Source organism: Labrus mixtus, chromosome 14 (assembly GCF_963584025.1).
Source record: "Labrus mixtus chromosome 14, fLabMix1.1, whole genome shotgun sequence".
Lineage (NCBI taxonomy): Eukaryota > Metazoa > Chordata > Actinopteri > Labriformes > Labridae > Labrus > Labrus mixtus.
In genome coordinates this window covers 313,952-323,951 of record NC_083625.1, presented here as the reverse complement: position 1 = coordinate 323,951, position 10,000 = coordinate 313,952, and the positions used below count along the sequence as shown (strand labels likewise).

The following is a 10,000-nucleotide window of genomic DNA, read 5'->3' as shown; positions in this document are numbered from 1 at the left end:
TGTGTGTGTGTGTGTGTGTGTGATGTAGGTCATTGTGGGAGCCAGGCTTGCAGGACTTTGCGTGTTCCAGTAACACTAGAGGTTGTTATTGGAGAAGAGTCACTTCACCACACAGGCTCTTTGTGTGTGTGAGTACAAAACATCTCCTGCTTACAGAAACATTTATGAGACTCTTCATCAACCTGTTCTCAAAGTTTACACTTTACAGTCTCTGCAACAACAACAACAAAAAGTTTTTTTTTTAAGTCGATTCTTCTGTTGCAGCCCGTCTGTCCGAGTATCTCTGAGTGCTCAGGATGATGAACTACATCGGTTTTGTATTGAAGTTGCATTTTGCAAAGAGCCTGTTCAGAAATGAAGTGTGACATCTTGATTTTGGGGGGGGGGCTGCACGGTGGTGGTGCAGTGGTTACAGCGAGGAGTCTCTTTGTGAGGAGGTTCCTGGTTTGAATCCCCGTCTGTCAGGAGTCTCTCTGTGAGGAGGTTCCTGGTTTGAATCCCCGTCTGACGGGAGTCTCTCTGTGAGGAGGTTCCTGGTTTGAATCCCCGTCTGTCGGGAGTCTCTCTGTGAGGAGGTTCCTGGTTTGAATCCCCGTCTGTCGGGAGTCTCTCTGTGAGGAGGTTCCTGGTTTGAATCCCCGTCTGTCGGGAGTCTCTCTGTGAGGAGGTTCCTGGTTTGAATCCCCGTCCTTCAGGAGTCTCTCTGTGTGGAGGTTCCTGGTTTGAATCCCCGTCCTTCAGGAGTCTCTCTGTGTGGAGGTTCCTGGTTTGAATCCCCGTCCTTCAGGAGTCTCTCTGTGAGGAGGTTCCTGGTTTGAATCCCCGTCCTTCAGGAGCCTCTCTGTGAGGAGGTTCCTGGTTTGAATCCCCATCCTTCAGGAGTCTCTCTGTGAGGAGGTTCCTGGTTTGAGTCTCTTTGTGAGGAGGTTCCTGGTTTGAATCCACGTCCTTCAGGAGTCTCTCTGTGAGGAGGTTCCTGGTTTGAATCCCCGTCCTTCAGGAGCCTCTCTGTGAGGAGGTTCCTGGTTTGAATCCCCGTCCTTCAGGAGCCTCTCTGTGAGGAGGTTCCTGGTTTGAATCCCCATCCTTCAGGAGTCTCTCTGTGAGGAGGTTCCTGGTTTGAATCCCCGTCTGACAGGAGCCTCTCTGTGAGGAGGTTCCTGGTTTGAATCCCTGTCTGACAGGAGTCTCTCTGTGAGGAGGTTCCTGGTTTGAATCCCCGTCCTTCAGGAGTCTCTCTGTGTGGAGTCTGCATGTTCTCCTCGTTCATGTGTGGGTTCTCTCCTGGTTCTCCGTCTTCCTCCCACAGTCCAAAGACATGCTCGTTAGGTTAACTGGAGACTCTCTGAATGTGAGTGTGTCTGGTTGTCTGTCTCTAAATGTCAGCTCTGTGATTGGCTGGTGAACAGTTCAGGGTGTAACCCCGTCTCTCGCCCAATCACAGCTGGGATCAGCTCCACACCCACCCACATATATATATAATATGGACGGCTCTTGTTTTGGACAGTATTTTACCACGATCACACTGACAGAAAACATTCTTTAAAAGTAAACAAACCAGCTGACGAGTTTTTTAGAACAAAGAGGAAAGGAAACCAAAATGGAAGCCACCACATGTGGTTTGTTTGTCTACCTGATACATTTGTTTTGGTGAGGCGGTGGCGTCTACACAACCAGTCGGAGATCACATGAGTATGCAGCTTTTCAACAGAAGTGATTAAAGAAAACAAACTGTGATGGGAACTCGTGTAGGGACGCGGGGCTGCGACATAATCTAAAGGCTCGACGCTGGTTTCAACATGCAGTCAATGATTATTATTTACTTGTTTAACGCAGAAGACGCGGGAGATAAGAGAAGCCAAGCGCCGATCTTTCAACAGTCATTAAGAGCTGGAGACGATCCAGGAGTTACCATGGAAACACTTCAGGGCTGAACTAGAATAACTGCCTTAAAGGTTGTGTGAGTAGATTTACTTACGCTGCTTAAAGAAGTAAAGAAGTGCAGCTGTTGACAAGGTTTTAATTTGGGGTGCCAGTCAGAGTCAAGTCTGACAAATAAAAAATACATGTAAACAAAAAAATTGTCAACCTGCACAAAATATGAACTAAACAAGAGCCACAAAACAATCAAACAAAACAGCGAGGCAATTTCAATAAAATATATTTTCACAATTTATATCAACCACACTTCAAACAAAATGAATGTGCGCAATGTGCAACACACTGCTGTACAGGGAGCACACTAGAGCAGTTCAGTGCCTTGCTCACGGGCACCGGGAAGCGACCTGGCATCTCTCCAGCTACCAGACCAACTTCTGTACTTTGTCCAAACCGGGACTTGAATCGGTGACTCTCCGGTTCCCAACTCAAGCCTCTAAAGCCTGAACTACTGACTCTCTTTCAGTTGTTTGTTTCCTCTCTAACAGAAGAAATCCACTTTCTTCACCGGCAACTCATTTCATTTCAAACCTTTACTTATTCTCAAAAAAGAAAAAAGACACTGAGGTTTCCCTCATTTCCAACGCCGACAAGATTACAAGCACAGTAAAACAAGCACAAACACATCAAACACTCAGAATCTGTGACAAAAACCACTCCGATCATTAAAAACAGTCACAATTTAAAACAAAGTTGTTCAAAATCAAATTCCTAAACTCTGGAAGAGAGGGAAGAACTCCGATCCTTAACAGTTTGCAGGAGGGCATTCTGGGAATTTGGGGCATCAAAAGAAAATGCAGATTTACCGAGTTCAGTAAAAGCTTGAGGGACTTTAAGAACGAGCCAATCAGAAGAACGGGTCATGTAGGCGCCCGTATTCCACTCCAACAGGTCTGTGATGTAAGGTGGAAGTTTCCCAATTAGAGCTTTAAAAATATATAAAAAGGCCAACTGACCCTCTCATACAGGTCTCAGTGATGAGTGTCAAATCCATCATCAGTTCTAAACCTGAGGCCGGAGTGATATACGGCGTCCAGAGGCTTCAGAGTTGAAGCTGCAGCATGTCTATAAATGACATCGCAGTAATCCATCACTGACAAGAACACAGCTTCAATGATTCTTTTTCTGCACGATAACAGAAAATCTTGATTTGTTTCTGTACAAAAAGCTAATTTTCTAACCTGCTGCTTTCTCTTTTCTGCTTTAAGATCTATCCAAACCTCATAAATGTACAAACTGATTTACTAAATGTACATTTTTGTGTAATCCCTTAAAAACAATCTTTTCTCACCCTGCCTGCTGTCGCAGAGAGACTTGATTCTGTTCATGTTTTTAATTAACTCTGTGTCCTCACATCTTGACGGGGTGGTTTCCTCACAGTAAACATTGTAAATACGATGCCTGTTTAGCATTCCTTCTTCCCCACACAGTGTCACCCTCCTACTCCTGCCCTGTAATTAAGTGCGGATGCTTCACATACCCCACCGCGGTGACAAAAGCCTCTTAAGAAGCAGCGGAGCAAGAGACTGAAAACTGCTTTAAAAAAAAGAGAAAGGAGCAGCGCCGAGGTTCGTCTGTCAGAAACAGTTTGTCATGTTCCTTTAATCCTCGAGTCTGTTTCAAGTGTGCTCAAACGCTGCAGAGTTGTTTTAACTGCGGAGTGGAGGGAAAGTCTCACGACTGAAGGGTGACAGAAACAAACATGTCCGTCAACAACCTCTCTGCTGAGGAACACTTCAACCTTCTCAAGGAAAACGCTGCACACCTTTCACTCAGCTCCTCTATGAATGATTTGACCTCTGACCTCCTGTAAACTGATTATTTACACGATGTCAAAGATCAAGCTGTTTGTTCAAGCGTCTGCAGCTCCGGATGATGAGAGAATAAACGACTTAAATATGACAGTGACGAGGACTGACGGCTTCCTCGTGCGTGTGGTCGTCACACAAACTGTTCGTCTGAAAACAACGAAAACCATTTGAGAGTGACGATTTATTTCTCCCTCCTCACTGCTGTGAAATGTAATCCAACTAAAGTGGAACAAGCTATATCAGATATTATAGGGTTGGAAGAGAGACCAAGAGGGGTCTTTATACCGTGTTGAAAGTAGCGTAATACTCCTCTTAAAATAAGTCTCAGAGCTCCTCTTCAACATGTGTGTGAAGTTTCTTGTTCTAAATCCACTCTGATCCTGTATTTGATCATGTCTATAAACCCCTCTATTTCAGCCCTGCTCAGAACAGACTGTTTCTGTGTCTGTACCTTTAAATATGTAAATGAGCTGTGTCTGACCACGCCCCCTCTCTGGAAGGACTTGGGTGTACTCGGTCTTTCTCGCTCCATGTCCTATTGTTTACGGTGAGAAGGCAGACTCAGAGGGCAGAACAAACACCTAGCTGTGGGAGTGTCACCCACCTGGGGGAGGGGCTACTGCCCTTTGTGATGTCATGAAGGGAAAATCTCCAAACGGCCTGTTTGAGCACACATTTTCTGAAAAGTGGAGCAGGCAGAAGACGGAGAGGATGGACTTTTCTCATCATTGGGGGGTTTGTAGACGGACCAGAGGAACATGGAGAAGAGGATTTTATAGAATATGTGATCAAATCATTTATTTCCCCCCACATGCAGTCGTGTCTCCGGCCTGTACAGACGTGTAAACCTTCAGCTCTGAGCTGCAGGCAAAAGCTGAAAACTGAACTTTCAGGAATGTGTCAACCAATCAGTGAAGAGACCGACTGAGTAGCTGTGATGGCGTGTCACGAGAAGACAGAGGTTTAACAGGACATGAATATCACCTCCCTCTGAAGGGGGCGGGACTTCTCTTCTTAGTTCACCAGAATTCACAGAGCTTCATATCATAAATCAAAGATCGGCTTTAAGGTGGCTTAACCTTTAACAACATCTCTGCTGCAGGGGAAGATACAGAACACATATTTAACTTAACGTACGCTCACAACAAAGAAGAACAAAGGAGTTATCATAGCATGACAAAAACACAATTATACAATAAATGAAGAATGTACGACTTTTTCATCCAGTAGATGTCGCCCTTGAGCTCCTGAAACCAAAACAAACTGCTGTTAGGCCACGCCTCCTCCATGCTGAAGCCTCCGCTCTCCTCCAGAGACACACCTCCAACCCCCCTCCACTCACGTTCACATGACGGAGTCGTTAAGTAGAACGGTGGACAAACTTGCCCTATGCTCGAGCTGCATTGTTGTGTTAGCATGCTAATGTTAGCGCTCTTTAGTTAGCTCGTAGCTTCACATTGTTGTGTTAGCATGCTAATGTTAGCGCTATTTAGTTAGCTTGTAGCTTCACATCACCTGTGTCCTGCATTGTTGTGTTAGCATGCTAATGTTAGCACTCTTTAGTTAGCTCGTAGCTTCACATTGTTGTGTTAGCATGCTAATGTTAGCACTATTTAGTTAGCTTGTAGCTTCACATCACCTGTGTCCTGCATTGTTGTGTTAGCATGCTAATGTTAGCACTCTTTAGTTAGCTCGTAGCTTCACATTGTTGTGTTAGCATGCTAATGTTAGCGCTCTTTAGTTAGCTCGTAGCTTCACATTGTTGTGTTAGCATGCTAATGTTAGCGCTCTTTAGTTAGCTCGTAGCTTCACATTATTGTGTTAGCATGCTAATGTTAGCGCTCTTTAGTTAGCTCGTAGCTTCACATTGTTGTGTTAGCATGCTAATGTTAGCGCTCTTTAGTTAGCTCGTAGCTTCACATTGTTGTGTTAGCATGCTAATGTTAGCGCTCTTTAGTTAGCTCGTAGCTTCACATTTCATGTAAACTGACACAGAATGAGCGTGATCTAAAAACTCTTACTAACATCCAAATAATCAGTGAGTATGTTCTTCTTCTTCTCTCTAGTTCTTGACTAAAACAGCTTTTATACACAAGGGGAGGAGCCGGCCGTCCCGTCCATGTAAACACGGCTCTGACAACAACACAGCCAGCGGGACTCGAGCTTCTCCCTCATGGTAGACTCATTTAGAAAAAAGCTAGAAGCTAACCCGAATACGAAAAGAAAGTGATCGTCTGTTACTTTAAACAGTGACTCTATTTGATAAAATATCTTCATCCCACAATTCATCAAAAAGAAGAAATAACAGGATCTGACTAAGTGAAGGAATGAAGTCATAACAAGGAAACACGTGTTTGTCTTCTCTCTCTGCACGTCTCTGATGAACCTCCAGAATCAAACCACAGCCGGTTTGTTATTTTAAACACGCCTCGCTTCTCCTCGACCGTTAATAAGTTGAGTTGGCAACATGTGACAACATATCCTCCACAGGCACAGTCTGACCGTGTTGTCACATTGCTGTGAATCAAAAACAGAGCGGACCGGGTTATGTCATCAGGCTTTGACTAATTCTGGATTAAATAAGAAAATTATGAGAATCTTCATACTTTACTAAAGGTTGTAATCGGAAGGGGAATCATTCAGCGTCCATGAGTTTAAGTTAAAGGAGATATTCTATCCTCACTTTAATCATTAATGATGTCAGACCTACAGAGTAACACTGAGAGATGTGAAGATCATAAACCTCTTTATTTTAATCATTAATGATGTCAGACCTACAGAGTAACACTGAGAGATGTGAAGATCATAAACCTCTTTATTTTAATCATTAATGATGTCAGACCTACAGAGTAACACTGAGAGATGTGAAGATCATAAACCTCTTTATTTTAATCATTAATGATGTCAGACCTACAGAGTAACACTGAGAGATGTGAAGATCATAAACCTCTTTATTTTAATCATTAATGATGTCAGACCTACAGAGTAACACTGAGAGATGTGAAGATCATAAACCTCTTTATTTTAATCATTAATGATGTCAGACCTACAGAGTAACACTGAGAGACGTGAAGCTCATAAACCTCTTTATTTTAATCATTAATGATGTCAGACCTACAGAGTAACACTGAGAGATGTGAAGCTCATAAACCTCTTTATTTTAATCATTAATGACGTCAGACCTACAGAGTAACACTGAGAGATGTGAAGATCATAAACCTCTTTATTTTAATCATTAATGATGTCAGACCTACAGAGTAACACTGAGAGACGTGAAGCTCATAAACCTCTTTATTTTAATCATTAATGATGTCAGACCTACAGAGTAACACTGAGAGATGTGAAGATCATAAACCTCTTTATTTTAATCATTAATGATGTCAGACCTACAGAGTAACACTGAGAGATGTGAAGATCATAAACCTCTTTATTTTAATCATTAATGATGTCAGACCTACAGAGTAACACTGAGAGATGTGAAGATCATAAACCTCTTTATTTTAATCATTAATGATGTCAGACCTACAGAGTAACACTGAGAGATGTGAAGCTCATAAACCTCTTTATTTTAATCATTAATGATGTCAGACCTACAGAGTAACACTGAGAGACGTGAAGCTCATAAACCTCTTTATTTATCTGATACTGACGTCAGAAAAATCACTAATTTCAGCCTCTGCCTGAAACACTTCATTTCAGCTCCTGTCTCTTTAAGAAGTGTGATTACAGGACTGAACGTTTCCATTTAAGTTTCAGTGACTGCAGCAGGATTCAAAGGAGGGGCTGAAATACAAAGAAAATCTCTTCTTCATTTCATCCTAAAGTGCTCATCAGTGTGTCTTTAAGAAGATGTTTCATTGAATCACTTTCTGCACGGTGACCTGAACATTGTTAAACTGTGTGTCAGAATCACAGGATCGCCCCTCTCTCACCTTTCTCTTTTATACAAAACAAACTTAAGAAAGCTCAGTCAGTCTTAGCAGATCAGAGTCATCCTTTGTCAGGCCGCAGATTCAGCCTGCAGGACAAAGAGGAAGAGAAACTCACCTTTTTAAACCACTTACTGTGTTTCCTCTGTTTCCATCTCTTAACTACTCTATTTATTTATTTATTTATTTATTTATTGTCCATTCTTTCTTGTTTGCTGATTGCATCCTGTATGTATGTATGTGTTTTGCTGCTGACTGCAAGACAACCTTGAACCTTGAAAATGTAACGCTACTGTAGTAAAGATCACTATTCTGTTTCCTTTCACTTCCTCTCTTTTCCTACTGCACCTCCTTTAGAACACTTCCTGGTTTCTCCCTTTCTCCCCCATGATTAGTAACTGCTTGTCTCTCATTAGTTAGATTGAATTCACCTGCACTCATGTTTTCATCCTCACATGGGGGGGGGGGGCAGTTCAGCACTGGTAAAGTGGGTTTTACTCCTATTTTAGTTACTATCTCGTCCACTTTCATTTATCTTCATTTATCCATTCTTTCATTAGTTTTTAGCGCTTTATGCATTTATGTTTCCTCAAACTTGTTTTTAAATGTATCAACAATCTGGCCCCTGAACCTCTCTCCAGATGCGTTCAAAGACAGGACGGAAACAGGGTAACAAGAAGCACTGTGAATGGAAACTGTATCATACAACATGGTAGATCTACGGTTGGTCAATCAGCCTTCTCCATCAAACACTGTAAAGTCTGGAACACATTACCACCTGAAATCTAATTAATGTCTGACTTAAAATATTTTACAAAACAGGTGAAATGCTCAAAGCAAGCCAGAGCTGTACCCACTTTTAATTAGTATCTTCAAACTTTATTTTAAACTTTATTTTAGCATTTGTATTGTTGTACATGTATTTTGATGTATCCTCATATCGTGTTATGGGGTTTTGAAATGATGTTAAATTGCATTGTCCCTATTATATAAATAAATTCAATTCGATCCCTAATTCTTTCAGAAAGTAAATTTAATTGTACTTGTTTATTCTGTTAATAATATTGTATTTGTCTTTCAGCACTGATGTTTGTAACATCCCATGTGTGTTTTTCTGTTACCCTCGTTATTTAACTAAACTGGACGTAAAATAAACCTGTGTATCTAAAACTCAAGTTTCCTTGCTGGATTCCTGCATCCTGACTCGATGCCCCCACGGTGATAGCATCTCAACTTTGAACCCTTCCTGACAGCTACGTTTAAGAGACACAGTCTGAGCTGGGAGGTGTTTCATAATGTTTTCCAGAGAGCAGAGAGATATAACTGCTGGAGAGATCGACTGAAGATAAGGTTGTCACTCCAGAAAACGATTAAAGAAAGTAATCACCGTAATTAAACATTAAATATATGGAAGACGTTCTCATGTATGACATCAAAGCGGCCGTCAAGTGGAGAGAACCGACCTGTTTACAGTCACATGTACATGACGCTGCACGCTCACATCGGGAGGAATGCACCCGCCCACAGCATTCACCTGAAAGTGGACCTGTGCTGAACACCCCCTCCCTGATTGGTGCATCGGGGGTTGAGACAGTTGTGTTGAACAAAGTAGTTTTAACAGTGTGAGCGAGGAGGCAGCAGGGCGGAGCTACTCGTACACACGGAGAGCAAAAGACACTTTGTTGTGTTACTGTTCTTTCACACAGCGGAGCGTTCCCATGTCGAGGCTGTCGGGCGTGTCTGCAGAACCAGCAGACTTCACCCCCCCCCCCTCCCCCCGTCTGCAGAACCAGCAGACTTCACCCCCCCCCCCTCCCCCCGTCTGCAGAACCAGCAGACTTCACCCCCCCCCCAGTCTGCAGAACCAGCAGACTTCACCCCCCCCCCCCAGTCTGCAGAACCAGCAGACTTCACCCCCCCCCTCCCCCCGTCTGCAGAACCAGCAGACTTCACCCCCCCCCCTCCCCCCGTCTGCAGAACCAGCAGACTTCACCCCCCCTCCCCCCGTCTGCAGAACCAGCAGACTTCACCCCCCCCCCCAGTCTGCAGAACCAGCAGACTTCACCCCCCCCCTCCCCCCGTCTGCAGAACCAGCAGACTTCACCCCCCCCCCCCAGTCTGCAGAACCAGCAGACTTAACCCCCCCCCCCCCGTCTGCAGAACCAGCAGACTTCACCCCCCCCCCCTCCCCCCGTCTGCAGAACCAGCAGACTTCACCCCCCCCCCCCAGTCTGCAGAACCAGCAGACTTAACCCCCCCCCCCCAGTCTGCAGAACCAGCAGACTTCACCCCCCCCCCCTCCCCCCGTCTGCAGAACCAGCA

At 43.9% G+C, this 10,000-nt stretch overlaps 1 protein-coding gene across 1 annotated transcript in view; it reads right to left on the bottom strand.

Annotated features, from left to right (window-relative positions):
* Positions 1 to 10,000, bottom strand: part of pof1b (POF1B actin binding protein) — a 46,220-nt gene that overhangs the window by 28,771 nt on the left and 7,449 nt on the right. The window lies entirely within an intron of this gene.